Source organism: Vigna umbellata, chromosome 7 (genome assembly GCF_029865625.1).
Source record: "Vigna umbellata cultivar VRB3 chromosome 7, Vumbellata_1.0, whole genome shotgun sequence".
NCBI lineage: Eukaryota > Viridiplantae > Streptophyta > Magnoliopsida > Fabales > Fabaceae > Vigna > Vigna umbellata.
The window spans coordinates 22,581,309-22,606,362 of record NC_142171.1 but is presented as its reverse complement, the minus strand read 5'-3'; the positions used below and the strand labels follow the sequence as shown (position 1 = coordinate 22,606,362).

Sequence of the window (25,054 nt, the reverse complement as noted above, 5' to 3'; positions counted from 1 at the left end):
ACCGCTTATGCGAACAGCCGTGAAATGTTTTGAATGCGGTGGTGCGCACTACAAGAAGGATTATCCTAAGCTCTCTGGAGTGAAGGTTGAAGAGAAGAGGTGCTTTGTGTGTAACAAGCCAGGACATTTCGCTCATGTTTGTCCTGAGAAGAAGATAGCATATGCACCACAACAACCAAGTTCTTCAGGCGTGAAGCCCAAGATAGCTGGAAGAGTTTTCGCTTTGACCGGTGCAGAGGCTGCAAAGCCAGGTAATCTCATCCTTGACACATGCCTTTTGTTTGGTAAATGTGTGCATGTACTGTTTGATTCCGGAGCTACGCACTCCTTTGTTTCTTCTACTTGTTTGAAAGACTTCAGTATACCGGTGAGTAATCTAAGGTATGAATTGATGGTTTCTACACCAACATCGGGTCAGATCTCAACCAGTTCAATCTGTGTTGGATGCCCGATTGTAGTCTACGGACGTAAGTTCAAAGTGAACTTGATCTCCTTACCTCTCGAAGGCTTAGATGTAATTCTGGGAATGGATTGGTTGACCGCCAATCACGTTCTGCTTGACTGTGGACAACAACGATTGGTTTTTCTAGACTCGGATGGTTTAGAACTGATCTCAACCAAAGAAGTTCTAAAGGATGTTAGTGATGGGGCCATGTGTTTTGTACCGGTAGCTCAAGAGAAGAAGAGTTTTGAGGTTCAGACGATGGGTATCCCAGTAGTGGAAGAGTTCGAGGATGTCTTTCCAGATGAAGTACCAGGGTTGCCACCAAGCAGGGAAGTGGAGTTCTCTATAGACTTGGTACCAGGAGCTGGACCAGTGTCTATGGCTCCGTATAGGATGGCTCCGACAGAGCTAGCAGAGCTGAAGAGACAAATTGAGGAACTACTGAAGAATAGGTTTATCAGGCCGAGTGTGTCACCATGGGGAGCTCCAGTCTTGTTAGTAAAGAAGAAAGATGGTAGTTCAAGGTTGTGCATCGACTACCGGCAGCTGAATAAGTTGACGATTAAGAACAAGTACCCACTACCAAGAATTGATGACTTGTTGGATCAGTTGCGAGGAGCTGGTGTGTTTTCAAAAATTGACCTGAGGTCTGGTTACCATCAGATCTTGGTCAAATCAGAGGATAGTCAGAAGACGGCTTTCAGGTCACGTTACGGTCACTACGAGTATGTGGTGATGCCATTTGGAGTGACCAATGCTCCTGCTATATTCATGGATTACATGAATCGAATATTTCGACCGTGGCTAGATAAATTTGTTGTTGTGTTCATAGACGACATTCTTATATATTCAAGGGATCGTGAAGAACATGCTGAACATTTGAGGATTGTGTTGGAGACTCTTAGGGAGCATCAATTGTTTGGGAAATTATCTAAATGTGAATTTTGGTTGGAGGAAATACAATTCCTTGGCCACGTGATTTCTGCCAAAGGAATTTCTGTAGATCCAACGAAGGTGGAGGCAGTGCTAAAGTGGGAACGTCCAAAGACGGTGTCAGAAGTAAGAAGTTTTGTGGGCCTAGCTGGTTACTACAGGAAGTTCGTCGAAGGTTTCTCCAAGATAGTGGGTCCTTTGACGCAGTTGACTCGTAAAGAACAACCTTTCTTATGGACCGACAAGTGTGAAACAAGTTTTGAAGAGATGAAGAAACGGTTGACAAGTGCTCCAGTATTAGCAGTCCCTGATACTTCTAAAGTTTTTGAAGTGTTTTGTGATGCCTCATACCATGGGCTCGGTTGTGTATTGATGCAGGAGAAGCGACCAGTAGCTTATGCATCGAGACAGTTGAAGGTGCATGAAAGGAACTATCCAACGCACGACATCGAATTAGCGGCTGTGGTTTTTGCTCTGAGGACTTGGAGGCACTATCTTTACGGATCACGTTTTCAAATCTTTAGTGATCACAAGAGTTTGAAGTATCTCTTCGATCAGAAGGAGTTGAACATGAGGCAGAGAAGGTGGATGGAGTACTTGAAGGATTTTGATTTTGAGTTACAGTACCATCCAGGGAAGGCAAATGTTGTAGCCGATGCTTTGAGTAGGAAGCGAATACATATGTCAGCTTTGATGGTGAAGGAGTTTGAATTAATAGAGAAGTTCAGAGATATGAACTTGGGATTACAGCTGAGCCAAGATCACCTTTGGTGTTGTCATTTAAAGATCACAAATGATTTCTTGGAAGAGATCAAATGGGACAAAAGGAAGACACAAGTCTACAAGATACAGTGGAGTTGTTGGGAACGGATCAAGCTAAAGACTTCAGTTTGGGATTAGATGGTATTATTCGTTTTAAGAATAGAGTCTGCATTCCAGCAAAGGATGAGCTGAAGAAGATGATTCTAGAAGAAGGACACAAAAGTCGTCTTAGCATACATCCTGGTATGACTAAGATGTACAAAGACTTGAAAGAATCTTTCTGGTGGAGTGGGATGAAAAAGGATGTGGCAAAGTTTGTATCTTCTTGTTTGGTATGTCAGAAGGCTAAGATAGAACATCAAAGACCAGGTGGAATGTTACAACAGTTGGATATTCCCCAATGGAAATGGGACAGCATCTCGATGGACTTTGTAACTCACTTACCAAGATCATTGAAGGGTCATGATTCCATTTGGGTGATAGTTGATCTATTGACGAAAAGTGCTCACTTTTTGCCAATCAACCTGAGAATGTCAATGCAGAAATTGGCAGAGTTGTATATTCAGGAAATAGTGAGATTGCATGGTGTACCAAATAGCATTGTTTCAGATCGGGATCCAAGGTTTACGTCAAGGTTCTGGCAGCAATTGCAAGAGGCTTTGGGTTCAAAGTTAAGAATGAGTTCAGCATATCATCCTCAAACAGATGGACAAACTGAAAGGACTATTCAGTCATTGGAAGATCTGCTGAGAACGTGTGTATTGGATCATTTGGGAGGTTGGAGTGAGGTTTTGCCTTTGGTGGAATTCACATACAACAACAGCTTTCATGTGAGCATTGGAATGGCACCGTATGAAGCATTGTATGGGAGAAGGTGCAGGACACCTTTGTGCTGGTTTCAGGATGGAGAAACAATTTCAGTAGGTCCCGAGTTATTGCAACAAACAACAGAAAAAGTCAAGTTGATACAAGACCGGATGCGTGCAACACAAAGTCGACAAAAATCTTATGCAAACAAGAGAAGAAGACCTCTTGAGTTCAACGAAGGAGATCATGTGTTTCTACGTGTGACACCGATTACCGGCATAGGTAGGGCTATTAAATCAAGGAAGTTGTCACCAAAGTTTCTTGGTCCTTACGATATTCTTAGGAGGATTGGACCAGTAGCATATGAGGTAGCGTTACCACCACAGTTGGCGAACTTGCATAATGTGTTCCACATGTCGCAGCTGAGGAAGTATGTCTCTGATCCGACTCATGTTTTGGAAACAGATGACATTCAAGTGCATGAAGATCTTACTATCGAAGTGATGCCAGTAAGGGTGTTAGAAGTTCAAACAAAGAAGTTACGGAAGAAAATTCATACAGTGAAGGTGCTTTGGAACGAGGAAACCCAAGATATGACATGGGAGCTAGAGGATTATATGATAAAAGAATACCCTCATTTGTTTGAGTAACATCTTAATTTTCGAGGACGAAAATTTTTTTAAGGGGGGTAGAATGTAAGACCCTACAACCTCAAGAATTTACCAAGTTGTAAAAAGTTCAAGTTATAATGTAAAATGGAATGCTGTCAGGTTTGACATGGTTTACTATTTTAATCATAACTTTTTGTAGAAAATATCAATTGAGTTGATTCTTGTTTTATTGGAAACTAGACTCAAATATCTTTAATTGGACATATAAATATAAATTTTTGGACTACCGGGATAGCTGCAGTAAAATTATTAAAACTCGGAAACGTTAATCACGCTCAGGTATGTTCAGTTTTGACCTATGATGACTGTTTTGCTTATTACTCTCTCTACCGAACTCCAATTGAGTTGATTCTTGTTTCATTGGAAACTAGACTCAAAGAGCTTCAATTTGACTACTCATACGCATATTTTGGACTTCGGGAAGGGGTCTAACTGAGCTGGGGAAAACGTGACAGTGTTGCTGTCCAGGGGCTAGCGTCCAACCTTAATTTTAGGTACATTTTTACAAGTTGGGATTTTTTTGGAGTGGGTAGGTTGTGTTCTGCACTAGGAGAACATTTTGGAACCTTTGGAGACTTTCCTACCATGTTTTAGGGCTGAAAAAAATGGTTTAGGATGGTTCATTGGTTGTTTATTATTGCTAAGTACCAAGTGCATAGGTCCTTAGTTGTCTAAGGCATCTTCTTTTAATTCCAAATCAGATTTGGAGTTTTGGGGGAGAGTAGAGAGGTCCTTGGTGGGAGGTGAACGAAAATCCTAAGTGTTCTAAGTGTGGAGACTGACTTGGTCTAGCAAGGAGGAGAGGAATTGCTCTCTTTGAAGAAGAGAGATTTAAGTTAGAATTTTCTTTGAAATTGAAAGTGAAAACAAGCAAAGGTGGTGGTCTAGAGGTATCAAGAGTGAAGAATTTCTTGCAAGGAGAAGAGGTAGGGGAGCTAATCCTTTCTTGATTATGATCATGAATATGAGTATGAATGTGTTAAAATTTGGTAATGGTAGTTGTCGCAACCGGAATCGCGACGGGACGACGATCCGAAAAATAAAAACGCGGTTTTGAAAAAAAGAGATTTTGGAGTCGCCATCATAGTTTATTATGGAAAACTACGGAAAAACCATAAAATGATAAGGCATGGTCTGCGAAAATGAGATTCTAAGTTCGGGAGTCGGTTACGTGTAGGGAAGGTGTTAGCACCCTACAACGCCTGCCCTAAGGCAGTACCTTTAACTAAATATGTGAATATGATGTGGTTTTCAAAATGTTTAACTATCCCCTAAAATAAAACTTCTAAATAAACAAAATATATTTTTTAGTTTTTTGTGCCCGACAAGGATTGACCTTGCTCCTAGGTATTCTCGTTTAGAATGAGAAATCAGGGTTACGTAGTTCTTTTAGAAAACTGCTTGAAAATTTGTTTGAAAATTGTTTAGAAAATTTGTTTGGAAATTGTTTGAGAATTTTGTTTGTAAAATGATTTTGGATTTTTGGGAAAGTGAACCTGACAAGGACTGGCCTTGCTCCTACGTATCTCCACTTTTGATGGAGAATCAAGGATCACGTAGTTCTAGCTAGCAAGACTGTTTGTTGTTTGAAAATGTTGATGTTTTTGGTTTTTTGAAGATTTTATATTTTTTTATTTTGTATTTTTTGTATAATATTTAAATTTTTGCGTAATGAGCACTAGGCTGATGCGTATGATCGCACGAGCACTCACACGGCTTTTTCTTTGGTTTTTTATTGTTTTGCGTAATGAGCACTAGGTTGATGCATACGATCGCACAAGCACTCACACGGCTTTGTTTTGTTTATTTTATGTATATATTTTTTATATTTTTTATTAACAAACCCGACAAAATATAAGATACAATATACAAGAGTGTAGTTATCACACAAAGGGCTACATACAGTAAAAGAAAACTAACAATCAAACAAATAATAAAAATAGAGAAATAAAAGCTTAAAAATAAAGCGAGGGAAAACAAACCGAGAAGAATAAGAGTGCAAAGGCGAAAATCAGAGGTGTTGAGTGAAATTGAGGCTCTTTTGTTTAGGCCCAATACTTTTTGCTTCAGCTTTGGATTTGCCACGGGTGTAAAGAGTGCCATTGAATATGGGTGTTGCTCCCTCCACCACCACAGCCTTCTCCTTCCACCTCCCCTTTACTATTTTGCCCCTCAGTAAAATTTTATTTTTAAAATTATTGTTTTTTAATTTTACTCATTTATAACATATTTCACTGATAACCTACGTAGTTCCTTGTATGAGTAAAATATTTTTCTGCAAAGCTCAGTGATCGTGAAAAGAATTATCAAGCAATCTTCCTCTTGCTTTGTGCAGTACGTGGTGCAGTTGCGTTTGTGGTGTAGTGTGCTTGTCGTGGTTCCTCTCCAGGTACGTAGTCATAATCCTTCCAATAATCCTAAACCCTAAAACCTAAACTCTAAACCCTTCCAATAATCCTTCCAATAATCTTTCCAATAATCCTTTAACCCTAAAACGTAAAATGAAAACGAAGCCTAAACGGATGACATCCTTCAATGGATGTCAACATCCGTTTAAGGCAAAACGGATGTCGACATCCGTTTCGGATTTTAGTTAGTGTAGTTAGCTTAATAGGATCAGAGTGACTGTGAGCGAGCGCTCTTTTGGTTATGTAAATAGTTGGACGTTCGGTCAATTTTTGTAAACCGTTCGTCCTAATTGCTTTGTAAACGCTCGTTAATTTATATGAAAGGCCGTTCGGCCAATTATGCACCCTGCTTCCTGTTTTATTAAAACTGTTTTGCAATATTGATTAATGTGAATTATTCTAAGTATATAGTTGATGACTGTATATTTCTGGGATGTTACAATATTTATATTAGTTTATATTTAAATATTAAAATATTAAAATAATAAAATAATAAAAGTAAAAAATTTTAACTTTAAGGATATAATTGGAATTAAAGATAATTGGGGAGGTGGAGGGAGAAGGCTGTGGAGGTGGAGGGAGCAACACCCATTGAATATTTGGTGGTCAGGCCCGGTTTTCTATTTTTTTTTATCTCTTTTTTCTTATTTTGTTCGCAGGCTTAAGCCCAAATTAAAGGGGTGCAAATCATGAAACAAAGGGTGCAGAAAAGGTTCTCTTTTTTTGTTTCAGGGTTCAAAGCCTCTTTCAAACCTAATCAGAATCCCTTAGGGGTTCTATTCCCTTCTCTCCATTCCAAACATCCAGAAAGCCTGCGGACCGCTTCTCTCCAAACGAGCCTTGCCTCGTTCTCCAACTCACGCATCCAGCCGCCGCTATCTACAGGCCAAAACGTTGCCCGGCCATGGCCGCCGCTGCTGCCACCTCTTCTTCGTGCGCGAGGCCGAGATGCTCGCCTTCTGTCTATCGCGTCACTGCTTCCAGCCGCCGCCGCACACGCACCAATAAGCCGCGAACCAGACCAACCACTGCTGCACACGATCCGGCCACCCAGGGAGGGGTTCGCTTCTGCCACCAGATCCAGGCCCCTCCTCCCTTCTCTTCTCTTCGCGTGACGGTGTTATCGGCTGCCAGCTGAAGGAACGGTTTCTCCCCCTTTGTTCCTGTACTTTGATTGGGTTTGACTCTTGGGGTTTTTAGTGGTTGATGGGTGAAGTTGAACTGGATGTTGATTTGGCCGTGTGTGAGTGTTACGGAAGAAGATAATGAAGCTTTTGGGTGATGGGTTCTTGTGACGTGCGTGATGGAGGGTGGTGTTTTACTATCTGTGTGAAAAAAAATGAAAATGGTTTTGGTTTCTTTGACAGTTGAAAGATGAAGTTGAAGTAGGGTGGTTACGGGTATATCCGTGGGTGTGTGAATATGGGGAATGAGTGTTTAGCCGTGTATAAGGTGTTGGTGTTGATGGGTGAATATGGAGGATGGGCAGTTACTAGTAGCATGTGGGCGTAGGGATGAAGAGATGGATTATGGTTGAAGGTAGAGGTATTCCCAGTAGCCGTGGGTGTATTTGGGTTGTTGGGAATGGATGAAGATTGAAGGTTGGGTGAGGGAATAAGGATTGTGACGGGAAATGTAGTGGAGGTAGTGAATGAGTTGTGAAGAAGAAATGGTTGGAATGGTTACGGGTGAGAGGAGCCAGTGCTTTGTGCCGTGGTCATTAACATTTGGAGATCAAAATGAAGTAAAAAGAGGTGATGATAGGGGTTGGCCGTGAGGTGACAACGAAGAGGGAAGGGACGAATATTGATGGATGTTGGAGGTGAGGACGATCAAGGGGTTGTCTGTCATGAAGGGATGAAGATGATGGGCTGTTGGAGATGAAGGCTCCTCCAGAATTTGAAGTTCGGTCATGGCATCATCATCTCAGGTGTCCTCCCCTTTGATGGAGGCCAGTGCACTCCTTAAATTGGCAGAAAATCCCCAAATTGTCGGCAAGCCTCCTGGGGCCCGGACGAGCATGGGGAAATCACCTGGACGAGCGGTAGAAAGGAAGTGAGTTGGGCGAGCGCCAGAATAAGGAGTGACCTGGACGAGCGGCACGATTGTAAAAAGCCGAACGTCTGTGATATTCGGTTATTGAACGAACGCCTCATACTGTTTGGACGAACTCTAAGAATCACGCAGGACGAACGTTGAAAACGAATCAACTGGATCCAACACTATTGGGCCGAACACTGACATCAAATCAAACTAGACCGAACGCACTAAACCGAATGCTAATCAAAAGAAAGCACCATTAGTACGTACGCAGAAGACCAACATCATGCAGACCGAACGTTAATTTCACCAACCGAACGTTCAAATGAAGAGACCGAGCGTTCTTTTAAACAATAATGACCGAACGCTAATAATTACTAAAGAACGAACGGTAAACATGCGAGGCCGATCGGTCGAACACTTGAATAGTGGAACACTTGAGGATGACGGTTATATATTGAAACGCTTGAGTATGACCGAACGGTAGTGTGTGGAAAGCTTGATGATAACCGAACGGTTGAAACGAAGGACGAGCGTCCTAAAGGACCGAGTGGCCGAACGGTCGACTAGTGAATGCCTCATGGATGGCCGAACGTTTAAGGTCAGATCGAAATACTGAACAATTGAGGATGAGCGATCGGTTGAAGCTGAGAACTAACGAACGTCCTATCAAACTGAATGACCGAACGGTTGAGCACATGCGGGCGAGCGTCACTGAGACGCATGGTAAAGGACGATCGGTTTCATGCAGAGGATGGAACCGAACGCGCTCAATGGAGGACGAACGTTTTTTTTTTGTTATTTTTATTTTATTTATTATATTTTCTTCTTCCCTTGTTTATTTATCTATTTATTTGTTTATTTGATATTTTTTTCTTTTTATATACAGATATTTATTTTATTTTTCTTTTTACGATAAAATAAATTTATCTAGTAAATCCGGACGAAATTGGGTGTTGACAGTAGTTATATATTGACTTGTGTAAAATTTGGTTTTCATGATTATAATTTCTTATTTTCGAGTTACTGTGGTGAAAAATTTCTATTAATTGTTTTCACCGTTGGATTTAGCTAAAATTTTAGTATGTGAATCCTAAGACCTATTACTAAACTTTGACCGTTCGGATTTGAAAATAGAAGTCTGTACTTGGAGAAATAAATACTGCAATTTTGAGTAAATTAGTTACCCTGTTGTTCTGTTACTAAGTTGTCTCGGTAAAAATATAGATTTTGACCTATTTAACCGTTAACCTCAAAATTTGATATATGATTCTTAGGACATATTAATACAATTTGACCGATCGGATTTGTAATTGAAGGTCTATGTTTAGAGAAACAAATTTCGAAAGTGTGAAACAATCGGATGAACACTGTATTGTTGTTCTTAAGCTATCATGGTACAAATTTCATATATATTTCATCTACCGTTAGATTGAGCCCAAACTTTAGTATGTAGTTCATAAGACATATTAAGTGATCTTGACCGTTCAGATTTGGAATTAGATGTCTGTGCTTAGAGGAATTCATTCCGCATTTTGAGTTTAACCGAGAACCACTTAAATTTCTGTCTCTGAGTTACCTCGGTAAAATCTCCATATCTACTTAGATAACCGTTAGATTAATCTGAACTTTTAGTATGTTGTTCCTAAGAGATAGTGGCATACTTCGACCGTTCGGATTTTAGATCGGAGTTACAGATTTAGAGATATTAATTTCGTATCTTCTCAGGGATCTCAATATTGCTTAATTTATGTTTTTGGATCATTTATACAAAAAATTATGATTTCCGCCTCATTAACCGTTGGATTGGACTGAAAATTTTACCACATGAGTTAAACATGCTGATTATTAGTTTGATTGGTTCAGATCTGTAATTAATGATATGAGTGAAGAAAAATCTTTTCACGAAATAGTAAATTTATTTGCATTGAGTAAAAAAAAAAAACTTGGATATTATATCCTTAAATTGTATGTATAATTGTATTTTGGAGATTGGAGGATGAGTAATATAATATATTCTATATTATAAAATTTAATTATATTGAACATTATGAGTTGTCATAATTATTTGAGTTAAATCATGAATTGTAAATAAGTTGATGGTAAATTTGGATGGGTAGTATAGGCATTATTGCCATAATTGTAAATCTGAATTTTTATTTATTTTCCTACGACTTTGGTAAGTCGAGAGGGGAAAGGTTTGAAGCCGAACATTACTTTGGTAAGTAGGTGGGAAAATGAGAGGTGAATTTAACATAAACCGTACTACTTTGGTAAGTAGGCTGAATATTACCTTCTTGTGCTACTTTGGTAAGTAGACAATATCACCTTATTGTGCTACTTTGTTAAGTAGACAATATCACCTCATTGTACTACTTTGGTAAGTAGACAATATTACCTTATTGTGCTACTTTGGTAAGTAGACAATATCATCTTGTTGTACTACTTTGGTAAGTAGATAATAAAAATCACCTTGTTAGATTACTTTGGTAAGTAATCAGTATATCATGGTTATACTACTTTGGTAAGTAGACAGAAGGATTGTTGACTGCTGTGCTTTGGTAAGTAGGCAGATTAATAATATGTTGTATTGACTCTAGTGAATCGACTGATGATTTTGACTGGAGAAATATTATGAAGTATCAGTGTAATAGTTGGTTTTTGAGTATGTTTGAGATGCATGTATTTGACTGATTGCCACACTTGTGATGTTAGTAAGATTGTGGATGATGTATATTTCTTGAATCGGTTAGCTCACCCTACTGTTTGTGTTTGTGCATGTGAATGCAATGATCGTATAATGTGTGATATTATACGGGAGCAGAAACTATTTCAGATGAATTAGCAGATGGTTCTGGACTTTCTTAGAAGATGAGAGATCTGTGGGGGAAAAAGGAGACATGGGGAATTTCTAAAATAAATCTGTGTTTGAATTTCCGAACTGTGGGAAATTTTAAATTTCAGAAGTTTATGAACTGTGTGGGATTTTATTTTCAGAAGACTTGTGTTGTAATAAAGAACTTAATATTTTGTTGATGTTGAAATTAAATTTAGAAAAAAAAATTATATGTATTTTATGGAACATAAATTGTAACGCCAAATTCGGGGTGTTACAGGACAAATTTGTGGAGCAATCCATTCAATTGTTTCGTGCTGATCCTGACTCTGTAATTCTATACCTTCAACGTTTTCGCGTTTCTTAAAGTAACAGAAGCCTGACAAACTTCATTCAGAATTTTGTTTTATTTTACTGTTATAAAAGCTTTTAATTGGTATATTTGCTTTCTTTTCATATTCAGTTGTGTAATACTCAATTGATTTTTTATAATTCAGTTTCTTGATTGTCCAAGTTATCCAACTTGTCCTTCTTGTTCTATTAAAACGTACTGAAAATGAAATTTCTTCAATTGTATTTGAAGCATACGTGGTATGTCATGAAGTACATGCACTATGATGGCAAGTTGGTAGTTAAGGTCACTGATAAACGGTAGATATCAGTTTGTTTTTCTAGAACAAAACAAATATATATTCAATGTATTTTAATTTTTAAATGCCAGTGTTTTATGCATGTTTGAGATTGTAAATGTGGATTGACATGAAATCATAATCTGATTCTTCTATACAACATGTGTTAATGGGTTTAATGTGTTCAGCCAAGTTTATCTACTGAGAGATACAATTAACTTCTTTCCTCAATCCAAAATTACATAAAAGTTTGTTAGTTAACTAGAGAGTTTGGCAATCTTGCAATTCACGGTTGTCGATTTTTTCTGCCAACTTGATGAATGGCATGATCCAATTACTTTTTTTCCTCCCTAATGAGGTTTGTGCCATGCTGAATTGTTTCCATGGGTGAATTACTTTGGATTGTTACTCCAAGGTCGTATCACCCATTTTGATCAAAATACCCTAATTGCCCTAATTGTTGCACGACCCTTTCCTAATACATGATCCCTCTCTCTGCCTTTGTTTCTTCCTATCTTCCCTTGTAATTATCCCTCTCTACTTTAACCTACTGGATCCTCTCTTTCCTCTTGTTTCGTGTTCTGTTCTCCTTCTAAAGTTACTGTAAATGTTAAAAAGGTGGAGGTGGTTGTAGAATAAATTACACTAAGCAGTCGTAAGGTTATGTGAAATTACACAAGCACCTTCTACTTATTAACATCTTCCTTATAGGGGTAGACGGTGTAATCCTTTCAAACAATTAGGGTTGTTACTGTAATGCATAAAGAATGTTAGTATAATGTTTTTTAAACAATTAAGGGAGTTGTGCAGGGATGGAAAAATTCAGGAATGTTTTTTGTATTTTTAAGAGGTGGTTAGTGCAATTTACTCTACCATTTATTTTTTCGTTGATGTGATTTGAAAGTTGAGGTTTGTAATCTAGTGACTATTTACTTTCTGACTATATTAGTATCTCACTTTATAACTTGTTTTGTTTAGATAGAGGATTAATGGACTACTTTTCTTCTAGGGCTATAAACACCTCATTACGGTTTGCTTTAAGACTAAATTAGTTTTTTTGTTTTTTTTTCGCGACCATCAATGTCATGAACATTGCCTGATTGTGTTTCCAAATAGTTTGGAATGAAATATGAGTTTAAGGTTGATCAATGGCCTAATTGGACATTAAGTTAATGTTTTGTTGATTGTTCCTTTCTCCTCTAGCATTATATAATTTAGATAATTTTAGAGTAATGTTAGCAATACACCAAGGAATTCAACTTGGGATTCTATTCAGACTTGGAAAGGGGATACAAAATCATAAACCATGGAACTACAACATGATGCATAAGGTTTTACAAGATATATAAAATTCGTACAAATGCATATAATATAAGAGAGAAAAACCCATGTAACATTTAATTAAGGTTAAATTTATAATCAAAGACTAATAAGCATATGAAAGTTAGTGGCTAAACCCCACACACAAAGCTCATTTCTCAAGTCATAAATAACAAAGCAGCATAAAAATGACTGTAGTAGTGCCAAGTGACTATTCCAAGAGCAAAACACAACATTTGAACTCTTAGACTAGACCTCTAAAATAGAAATCCAAATTGAAATCATAATTGCTCTAGAGATTCTTATTTCTTCCATAATAGAGAATCAATGGACCAAGCATGCCGAGCAACAGAAGTAGAGAAACCAAACAGAGAGTCTGCAACCTCAAGCACACAATAAAGAGCTCTGGTTGCAGTGGTTCATGCAATGCATTTTGGGGGCCTAGTAAGAGATGACACATGTTGCAATAGAGTTTGAAAAGGATGTAGTGATGTCAGGTCATTGAAGGTGTTTTTCTTTGTTGATAGTGGGTTTTATGGGCATAGGTTTACAAGAGCCCAAAATGAAAAAGAAACTTAACGCGGTTCCAAAAGTTGGCTCTCAAACAAGATCCACACAAACTTAAAAGCTTTGAAATTCCACGTTTTTTACAATTCTACCTGTTTTTCTCAACATCTATTCTAAGCATGGTCAAACTCGTTAAGGCATGATAGAGTTATAGAATCATATGTGATTCTGTATACCATGCAATGCACTAACAAATTATTTCCATTACACTCTACTATTGGGTAAAAATAATGGGATCTCAACTCTCAATGACGAGTCTCATTAATTTTTTAATGATACAGACCCATTTATAGGTGTACATCTAGTTGCTTAAGCTTTTAGGAGAATTGGTTCTTATGCCTTTTAAGCCTGGTGGTCTGAAGTTAGTCCCTTCCATGCACCCTTTTATATCTATGTCGACTTGAGTTCAACATGTATAGGGCTTGTGCATTCTCTACACTCGTCCAAATGGTGGCATGGTTGAGATATCTAACCATTAAAAACCTTCAAGTAATTGAGACCACCAACCCAATTATAGCTTGGATATTGATGAAATTGTTTCGAAGTCTCTGTCTGGTGCGATGGTTTACATTACTGAGTGGGACAAATTCGTGGAGCAATCCATTCAGTTGTTCCGTGCTGATCCTGATTCTGTAATTCTATACCTTCAACGTTTTCTCGTTTCTTAAAGTAACAGAAGCCTGACAAACTTCATTCAGACTTTTGTTTTATTTTACTGTTATAAAAGCCTTTAATGGGTATATTTGCTCTGTTTTCATATTCAGTTGTGCAATACTCAATTGATTTTTTATAATTTAGTTTCTTGATTGTCCAAGTTATCCAACTTGTCCTTCTTGTTCTATTAAAACGTACTGAAAATGAAATTTCTTCTTCAATTGTATTTGGAGCAGACACGGTATGTCATTAAGTGGGTGATAACTCCTTAAATTTGCATTCTTTTAGGTGTTTAGGAGTCTATGTTAGTCTATTTTAGTCTTTACTTGTTTAGAATTAGGCTAGATTTAGGTTTTTCTTTAAATTCTTTAGTTTTGTATAATTTTAGTTAAAAATAGGTTTTTAGGTGTATTTTGTAGAATTTTTAAATAATTAGAAAATTAAAATTGTTTTTAGAAAATCATTTGATAAAAATTCTTTTTTTTTATTTGATTTTCTCTTTTTTCTTTAATTTTGGATTAATACTCTTTGTGCAGTGGTGCTCCTGGACTCTTTGGGCTGTTTGAATTGAAGCTGATTAACATTTGGGCCACTGCTGCCACGCTTGAAGTTGGTGCTGATGCCACTGAATTGGGCCGTCTTAAGCTGGGCCGCGAGGAAGCTTTCTGCACCGCTGCTGGAATGCACTGAATTGGCGCTGCTGGCATAGACCGGGTTGATTGCACAAGCAGCAGCTGCCTTGGGGGTCTCTTCCCCTCGTTTTCATTTGAAGAAAGAACCCAAAGCTAGGGCAAAGCTAAAGGTGAGAGAGGAAAGCTCCCAATCTTCAAGCCATTTAGCCAGTGCTTCAAACGTCACTGACCGGTGGAGAAGAAGAGCTGACCGGAGCTGCCACGTGGATAGGATCGACGGTCAGAGCAAAGCAAGGAAACAGATAAACGGTAGCCGTCCGATGATGAAGAGAAGAATAAAGCATCACAAGCAAGTTTCCTCTTTTCCTTTTTTTCATTTTCTCTTTTCTTTAGACCCGGGGTTTTCTTTATGTAAATAGACACGGGTGGTGGGTGACAGGCGCCATTCTTAGCTCTAGGGAGTGAATCGCGGAGGGTGACAGACTCCACGAACGAGTGTGTGAAGGGTGACAGACTTCACTCACGAGACTTGGAGATCACGAGAGTGAGAGCGAGAGACAATTCTTTAGTTTCATAGAGTAGAGAGCGGCGGGTGACAGACACTGCGTTATAGGTTTATCGCTTTCATGGTTTATCGCGCTTTTCTTCGATTCTAGATTTCACTGAGTTGCGAGGGTGACAGGCCGTGATTTTCGGTGATTTCTGGTATCATGTACTTTTATCTTCAATGTTTAATGTTTAATGCAATTCTGATTCCTTTTATGGATTCTTTTGATTGGTTGATAATAGTTTAAGTTTTATTATTTGATTTCATTTGCTGTTCACGACAAGTTGTTTCTGGCAGTTTGTTTTTTCATTGAAAATTTATAGGTTTTTAGAATTAGATTGTATGTTTTAAGTGCATTTAGACTAGACTGTGCATTTGATATTGAATAAAAGCTTGCATCAGACTCACAATTGCTATGGTTTGGTACAGAGAGTATACAAGAGGGTATGATGTTACAGGATGTCTTCCTGAGTTGCAAGTGAATACTATTCTGCACTAATCTTTGCTTTTAGGTTTCTGATTCATGGTTTTAACCAATGAGTTTGTTCTGCTCCTTAGTTAGGTGTTACTTGTTAAATTGTTCTTCATTTTAGTTTGAGCATTCTATCTGCAACCTGTAGGTCTAGTTACTTGTTTTCTATTTTTTTTAAATTGGAACTCTTTCTCATAGATTAGAAATTCTTTTCCATGTTAATTTCATTTTTTTATGTTACTGTGGATTGGAAATTAAAATAGTTTTAGTTTAGATTTTTCTGTATTTTCAATTTCAGATTTTATTCTTTGATCATGATACACAGTCTTAAGTTTTGTTTCAGTTGTGTGTAAATAGTAATAGATCCAGTTTAATGAGTGACAGTTAAATAGCTTTTCATATAGGATGTTGTTCATTTAGAATAGTTTAGTTTTGACATTTTCTCTTTTGATTAATTTCATTTTTTTCTTTTAAACAGTTTACAGATTTTAAATTCTCTTTTCCTTTATAAATTTCATTCTTTCATTTTTATTTCCCCACCTTGCATTAGTTAATAGGTAGTAAATAAATAAAATACAAGAGTTAACTTTAATTGTACTGAGTCCTTGGATTGATACCTAGGTTGACTCCTACATTAGTGGAAAAACTTAGTTTGTTCTGATTTTAGGTGACAAAAATCAGTTTAACAGTGGGTTTTGTATTTTTAGCTAGTCACTTGTGAGTGTGTGTGTGTTTTCAAAGTGTAGGCTTAAATGGCATGCAATGTGGCATTGGTGGGTTTTGGATCCCTGAAGGAACTTGGTACTTCTTGAATGGCTTCTCTTGTCATGTTCCTCTCTTTTAATAGGGTAACTTGCATTGTTCTTTGCATAATTTACTAAGAAAGTAGGGTTGTAGACAAATCGAGGATCGATAAGAATGAGATATCTTCAATATAAATCTAATTTGTTTTTTCTGACAAGTTTTTTTTTTCATTATAAACGTGAGTTTCTATTTTTACCAGAGAATGTGGATTGGTTCATTCGGTTGATAATATTTGTGTGAAATTTCGGGAGGTGTGAGACTATGCATTTGAATTTGTTGTTTTTTTAGTTTTGTTGACATAATGAAATTTAATTGCTGACTATAGATCCTAATTTTTCATCATATGTACACTTTGTTATCAATTTAGTGACACTGGTTTTTTATATTTTCATTTTTTTCTCATTGATATGCAGGTGAACTTAGTTGACCAGAGCTTGACAATTGGCAGAAAATTGTTTCGAAGTATCTGTCTGGTGCGATGGTTTACATAACTGAGTGGGACAAATTTGTGGAGCAATCCATTCAGTTGTTTCGTGCTGATCCTGACTCTGTAATTCTATACCTTCAACGTTTTCTCGTTTCTTAAAGTAACATAACCCTGACAAACTTCATTCAGACTTTTGTTTTATTTTACTGTTATAAAAGCCTTTAATTGGAATATTTGCTCTGTTTTCATATTCACTTGGGCAATACTCAATTGATTTTTTATAATTCAGTTTCTTGATTGTCCAAGTTATCCAACTTGTCCTTCTTGTTCTATTAAAACGTACTGAAAATGAAATTTCTTCAATTGTATTTGGAGCAGACACGGTATGTCATGAAGTACAGGCATTGTGATGGCAAGTTGGTACTTAGGGTCACTGATAACCGGCAGGTATCAGTTTGTTTTTCTAGAACAAAACAAATATATATTCAATGTATTTTAATTTTTAAATGCCAGTCTTTTGTGCATGTTTGAGATTGTAAATGTGGATTAACATGAAATCATAATTTGATTCTTCTATACAAAATGTGTTAATGGGTTTAAAGTGTTCAGCCAAGTTTATCTGCTGAGAGATAGAGTTAACTTGTTTCCTCCATCCAAAATTACATAACAGTTTATTAGTTAACTAGAGAGTTTGGCAATCTTGCAGTTCATGGTTGTCTATTTTTGCTGCCAACTTAATGAATGGCATGATCCAATTATTTTCTTTGCTCCCTAATGAGTTGTGTGCCATGCTGAATTGGTTCCATGGGTGAATTACTTTGGATTGTTACTCCAAGGTCGTATCACCCATTTTGATCAAAATACCCTAATTGCTGCACGACCCTTTCCTAATACATGATCCCTCTCTCTGCCTTTTTTTGTTCCTCTTTTCCCTTGTAATTCTCCTCTCTACTCTAACCTACTGGATCCTCTCTTTCCTCTTGTTTTGTGTTCTGTTCTCCTTCTAAAGTTACTGTAAATGTTAAAAAGGTGGAGGTGCTTGTAGAATAAATTACACTAATCAGTCGTAAGGTTATGTGAAATTACACAAGCACCTTCTGCTTATTAACATCTACCTTATAGGGGTAGACGGTGTAATGCTTTCAAACAATTAGGGTGGTTACTGTAATGCATAAAGAATGTTAGTATAATGTTTTTTAAACAATTAAGGGAGGTGTGCAGGGATGGAAAAATTCAGGAATGTTTTTTGTATTTTTAAGAGGTGGTTAGTGCAATTTACTCTACTATTTATTTTGTTGTTGATGTGATTTGAAAGTTGAGGTTTGTAATCTAGTGATTATTTACTATCTGATTATATTAGTATCTCACTTTATAAGGTATTTGGTTTGGATAGAGGATAAATGGACTACTCTTCTTCTAGGACTATAAACACCTCATTCTGTTTTGCTTAAAGTCTAAATTAGTTCTTTTGTTTTTTGGCGAGCATCAATGTCATGAACATTGCCTGACTGTGTTTCCAAATAATTTGGAATGAAATATGAGTTTAAGGCTGATCAATGGCCTAATTGGACATTAAGTTAATGTTTTGTTGAATGTTCCGTTCTCCTCTGGCATTATATAATTTAGATAATTTTAGAGAAATGTTAGCAATACACCAAGGAATTCAACTTGGGATTGTATTGAGACTTGGAAAGGGGATACAAAATCGTAAACCATGGAACCACAACATGATGCATAAGGTTCTATAAGATATATAAAATTCGTACAAATGCATGTAATATAAGAGAGAAAAACCCATGTAACATTTAATTAAGGTTAAATTTATAATCACATACTAATAAGCATATGAAATTTAGTTACCCTGTAGTTCTGTTACTAAGTTGTCTCGGTAAAAATATAGATTTTGACCTATTTAACCGTTAGATCAACCTCAAAATTTGATATATGATTCTTAGGACATATTAATACAATTTGACCGATCGGATTTGTAATTGAAGGTCTATGTTTAGAGAAAGAAATTTCGAAAGTGTGAAACAATCGGATGAACACTGTATTGTTGTTCTTAAGCTATCATGGTACAAATTTCATATATATTTCATCTACTGTTAGATTGAGCGCAAACTTTAGTATGTAGTTCATAAGACATATTAAGTGATCTTGACCGTTCAGATTTGGAATTAGATGTCTGTGCTTAGAGGAATTCATTCTGCATTTTGAGTTTAACCGAGAACCACTTAAATTTCTGTCTCTGAGTTACCTCGGTAAAATCTCCATATCTACTTAGATAACCGTTAGATTAATCTGAACTTTTAGTATGTTGTTCCTAAGAGATAGTGGCATACTTCGACCGTTCGGATTTTAGATCGGAGTTACAGATTTAGAGATATTAATTTCGTATCTTCTCAGGGATCTCAATATTGCTTAATTTATGTTTTTGGATCATTTATACAAAAATTATGATTTCCGCCTCATTAACCGTTGGATTGGACTGAAAATTTTACCATATGAGTTAAACATGCTGATTATTAGTTTGATTGGTTCAGATCTGTAATTAATGATATGAGTGAAGAAAAATCTTTTCACGAAATAGTAAATTTATTTGCATTGAGTAAAAAAAAAAAACTTGGATATTATATCCTTAAATTGTATGTGTAGCTGTATTTTGGAGATTGGAGGATGAGTAATATAATATATTCTATATTATAAAATTTAATTATATTGAACATTATGAGTTGTCATAATTATTTGAGTTAAATCATGAATTGTAAATAAGTTGATGGTAAATTTGGATGGGTAGTATAGGCATTATTGCCATAATTGTAAATCTGAATTTTTATTTATTTTCCTACGACTTTGGTAAGTCGAGAGGGGAAAGGTTTGAAGCCGAACATTACTTTGGTAAGTAGGTGGGAAAATGAGAGGTGAATTTAACATAAACCGTACTACTTTGGTAAGTAGGCTGAATATTACCTTCTTGTGCTACTTTGGTAAGTAGACAATATCACCTTATTGTGCTACTTTGTTAAGTAGACAATATCACCTCATTGTACTACTTTGGTAAGTAGACAATATTACCTTATTGTGCTACTTTGGTAAGTAGACAATATCATCTTGTTGTACTACTTTGGTAAGTAGATAATAAAAATCACCTTGTTAGATTACTTTGGTAAGTAATCAGTATATCATGGTTATACTACTTTGGTAAGTAGACAGAAGGATTGTTGACTGCTGTGCTTTGGTAAGTAGGCAGATTAATAATATGTTGTATTGACTCTAGTGAATCGACTGATGATTTTGACTGGAGAAATATTATGAAGTATCAGTGTAATAGTTGGTTTTTGAGTATGTTTGAGATGCATGTATTTGACTGATTGCCACACTTGTGATGTTAGTAAGATTGTGGATGATGTATATTTCTTGAATCGGTTAGCTCACCCTACTGTTTGTGTTTGTGCATGTGAATGCAATGATCGTATAATGTGTGATATTATACGGGAGCAGAAACTATTTCAGATGAATTAGCAGATGGTTCTGGACTTTCTTAGAAGATGAGAGATCTGTGGGGGAAAAAGGAGACATGGGGAATTTCTAAAATAAATCTGTGTTTGAATTTCCGAACTGTGGGAAATTTTAAATTTCAGAAGTTTATGAACTGTGTGGGATTTTATTTTCAGAAGACTTGTGTTGTAATAAAGAACTTAATATTTTGTTGATGTTGAAATTAAATTTAGAAAAAAAAATTATATGTATTTTATGGAACATAAATTGTAACGCCAAATTCGGGGTGTTACAGGACAAATTTGTGGAGCAATCCATTCAATTGTTTCGTGCTGATCCTGACTCTGTAATTCTATACCTTCAACGTTTTCGCGTTTCTTAAAGTAACAGAAGCCTGACAAACTTCATTCAGAATTTTGTTTTATTTTACTGTTATAAAAGCTTTTAATTGGTATATTTGCTTTCTTTTCATATTCAGTTGTGTAATACTCAATTGATTTTTTATAATTCAGTTTCTTGATTGTCCAAGTTATCCAACTTGTCCTTCTTGTTCTATTAAAACGTACTGAAAATGAAATTTCTTCAATTGTATTTGAAGCATACGTGGTATGTCATGAAGTACATGCACTATGATGGCAAGTTGGTAGTTAAGGTCACTGATAAACGGTAGATATCAGTTTGTTTTTCTAGAACAAAACAAATATATATTCAATGTATTTTAATTTTTAAATGCCAGTGTTTTATGCATGTTTGAGATTGTAAATGTGGATTGACATGAAATCATAATCTGATTCTTCTATACAACATGTGTTAATGGGTTTAATGTGTTCAGCCAAGTTTATCTACTGAGAGATACAATTAACTTCTTTCCTCAATCCAAAATTACATAAAAGTTTGTTAGTTAACTAGAGAGTTTGGCAATCTTGCAATTCACGGTTGTCGATTTTTTCTGCCAACTTGATGAATGGCATGATCCAATTACTTTTTTTCCTCCCTAATGAGGTTTGTGCCATGCTGAATTGTTTCCATGGGTGAATTACTTTGGATTGTTACTCCAAGGTCGTATCACCCATTTTGATCAAAATACCCTAATTGCCCTAATTGTTGCACGACCCTTTCCTAATACATGATCCCTCTCTCTGCCTTTGTTTCTTCCTATCTTCCCTTGTAATTATCCCTCTCTACTTTAACCTACTGGATCCTCTCTTTCCTCTTGTTTCGTGTTCTGTTCTCCTTCTAAAGTTACTGTAAATGTTAAAAAGGTGGAGGTGGTTGTAGAATAAATTACACTAAGCAGTCGTAAGGTTATGTGAAATTACACAAGCACCTTCTACTTATTAACATCTTCCTTATAGGGGTAGACGGTGTAATCCTTTCAAACAATTAGGGTTGTTACTGTAATGCATAAAGAATGTTAGTATAATGTTTTTTAAACAATTAAGGGAGTTGTGCAGGGATGGAAAAATTCAGGAATGTTTTTTGTATTTTTAAGAGGTGGTTAGTGCAATTTACTCTACTATTTATTTTTTCGTTGATGTGATTTGAAAGTTGAGGTTTGTAATCTAGTGACTATTTACTTTCTGACTATATTAGTATCTCACTTTATAACTTGTTTTGTTTAGATAGAGGATTAATGGACTACTTTTCTTCTAGGGCTATAAACACCTCATTACGGTTTGCTTTAAGACTAAATTAGTTTTTTTGTTTTTTTTTCGCGACCATCAATGTCATGAACATTGCCTGATTGTGTTTCCAAATAGTTTGGAATGAAATATGAGTTTAAGGTTGATCAATGGCCTAATTGGACATTAAGTTAATGTTTTGTTGATTGTTCCTTTCTCCTCTAGCATTATATAATTTAGATAATTTTAGAGTAATGTTAGCAATACACCAAGGAATTCAACTTGGGATTCTATTCAGACTTGGAAAGGGGATACAAAATCATAAACCATGGAACTACAACATGATGCATAAGGTTTTACAAGATATATAAAATTCGTACAAATGCATATAATATAAGAGAGAAAAACCCATGTAACATTTAATTAAGGTTAAATTTATAATCAAAGACTAATAAGCATATGAAAGTCAGTGGCTAAACCCCACACAAAGCTCATTTCTCAAGTCATAAATAACAAAGCAGCATAAAAATGACTGTAGTAGTGCCAAGTGACTATTCCAAGAGCAAAACACAACATTTGAACTCTTAGACTAGACCTCTAAAATAGAAATCCAAATTGAAATCATAATTGCTCTAGAGATTCTTATTTCTTCCATAGTAGAGAATCAATGGACCAAGCAAGCCGAGCAACAGAAGTAGAGAAACCAAACAGAGAGTCTGCAACCTCAAGCACACAATAAAGAGCTCTGGTTGCAGTGGTTCATGCAATGCATTTTGGGGGCCTAGTAAGAGATGACACATGTTGCAATAGAGTTTGAAAAGGATGTAGTGATGTCAGGTCATTGAAGGTGTTTTTCTTTGTTGATAGTGGGTTTTATGGGCATAGGTTTACAAGAGCCCAAAATGAAAAAGAAACTTAACGCGGTTCCAAAAGTTGGCTCTCAAACAAGATCCACACAAACTTAAAAGCTTTGAAATTCCACGTTTTTTACAATTCTACCTGTTTTTCTCAACATCTATTCTAAGCATGGTCAAACTCGTTAAGGCATGATAGAGTTATAGAATCATATGTGATTCTGTATACCATGCAATGCACTAACAAATTATTTCCATTACACTCTACTATTGGGTAAAAATAATGGGATCTCAACTCTCAATGACGAGTCTCATTAATTTTTTAATGATACAGACCCATTTATAGGTGTACATCTAGTTGCTTAAGCTTTTAGGAGAATTGGTTCTTATGCCTTTTAAGCCTGGTGGTCTGAAGTTAGTCCCTTCCATGCACCCTTTTATATCTATGTCGACTTGAGTTCAACATGTATAGGGCTTGTGCATTCTCTGCACTCGTCCAAATGGTGGCATGGTTGAGATATCTAATCATTCAAAACCTTCAAGTAATTGAGACCACCAATCCAATTATAGCTTGGATATTAATGAAATTGTAGGAGATTCATTAGAGTGGAAAGAACATTGTTTTATGGAGTTCAACATGTTCTTTGATGGGGCCTAAATGAAAGTGGTATCAAGGAATCCTTGAACCTACTAGATTATATTAAACTGAAGCATTAAGAGGAATAGGGAAAGACCATTTAAAATAAAATTCTATTATTGCCAATGAAAGCACTTTTGTAAGATAGCAATCACTTGAGAATTAATCTGTAAAATAATTCTAGAGGGCTTGATTAATCATTCTCTTAATCTTCTATTTATAAGAATAAATTTATACAAGAGTACATGATAAATAGGGCAACCCTAGACACAATATAATCATGATAAATAGGGTAACCCTTGACACAATATAATAATGATAAATAGGGTAAATATCCTAACACAATCCAAATCTTAAACAAATTTTAGCCCTCAGATGAAAATAATCCTAGATGTCTAGACTACATACCATATAAATGACTTCTCATGAGCAACAAATCCAGGAAGTTGCTCCATGTAGACATAACAAAGGTCACAGACTAATAAGCATATGAAAATCAGTGGCTAAATCCCACACAAACCTCATTTCACAAGTCATAAATAACAAAGCAGCATAAAAATGACTGTAGTAGTGCCAAGTGACTATTCCAAGAGCAAAACACAACATTTGAACTCTTAGACTAGACCTCTAAAATAGATATCCAAATTGAAATAATAATTGCTCTAGAGATCCTTATTTCTTCTATAGTAGAGAATCAATGGACCAAGCAAGCCGAGCAGCAGAAGTAGAGTAACCAAACAGAGAGTCTGCAACCTCAAACACACAATAAAGAGCTATGGTTGCAGTGGTTCATGCAATGCATTTTGGGGGCCTGGTAAGAGATGACACATGTTGCAATAGAGTTTGAAAAGGATGTAGTGATGTCAGGTCATTGCAGGTGTTTTTCTCTGTTGATAGTGGGTTTTATGGGCATAGGTTTACAAGAGCCCAAAATGAAAAAGAAACTTAACGCGGTTCCAAAAGTTGGCTCTTAAACAAGATCCACACAAACTTAAAAGCTCTGAAATTCCACGTTTTTTACAATTCTACCTGTTTTGCTAGACATCTATTTTAAGCATGGTCAAACTCGTTAAGGCATGATAGAGTTATAGAATCATATGTAGAAGTTAAAACGCCTCTCTAAAACATAACGAAACAGAAATTGGGTTTTTCATTTAAGCATGTCTAAGTCTAACCCAATTTTACTGTATAAAAGGCTTGCTTGCAGTGCCTACGAGCTTTCGGCTTTGGCACTACGCAAAGTGTTCCATCGAAAGGTTTTCACTGCCTCATTTTGTTTCTCGTATTTCGTAGGTAAGCACTGAATCGATTTTGATTGTTTTGCTATGGATCAAAATTGACTCGAATTGATAACGTCTTTTACTTTTCATGGATCATTTGATTTCGATTGATTCTTAAATTGTTATTGCCACGTCGTTGTTGAATGAATGAGAGTCATGTTAGAAGGATTTCATGACATGCTGTTATTGATAGTGGTAGGTCCCCACTT

The 25,054-nt window shown here is 36.2% G+C and overlaps 1 long non-coding RNA gene across 1 annotated transcript; it reads left to right on the top strand.

Moving 5' to 3' along the window:
* The first annotated feature begins 15,110 nt into the window (after positions 1 to 15,110).
* Positions 15,111 to 17,462, top strand: LOC148195440 (uncharacterized). Its single transcript, XR_015780932.1, has 3 exons — positions 15,111 to 15,409; positions 16,941 to 17,077; positions 17,333 to 17,462. It is a non-coding gene; the product is annotated as an uncharacterized LOC148195440 (long non-coding RNA).
* Positions 17,463 to 25,054: the final 7,592 nt, after the last annotated feature.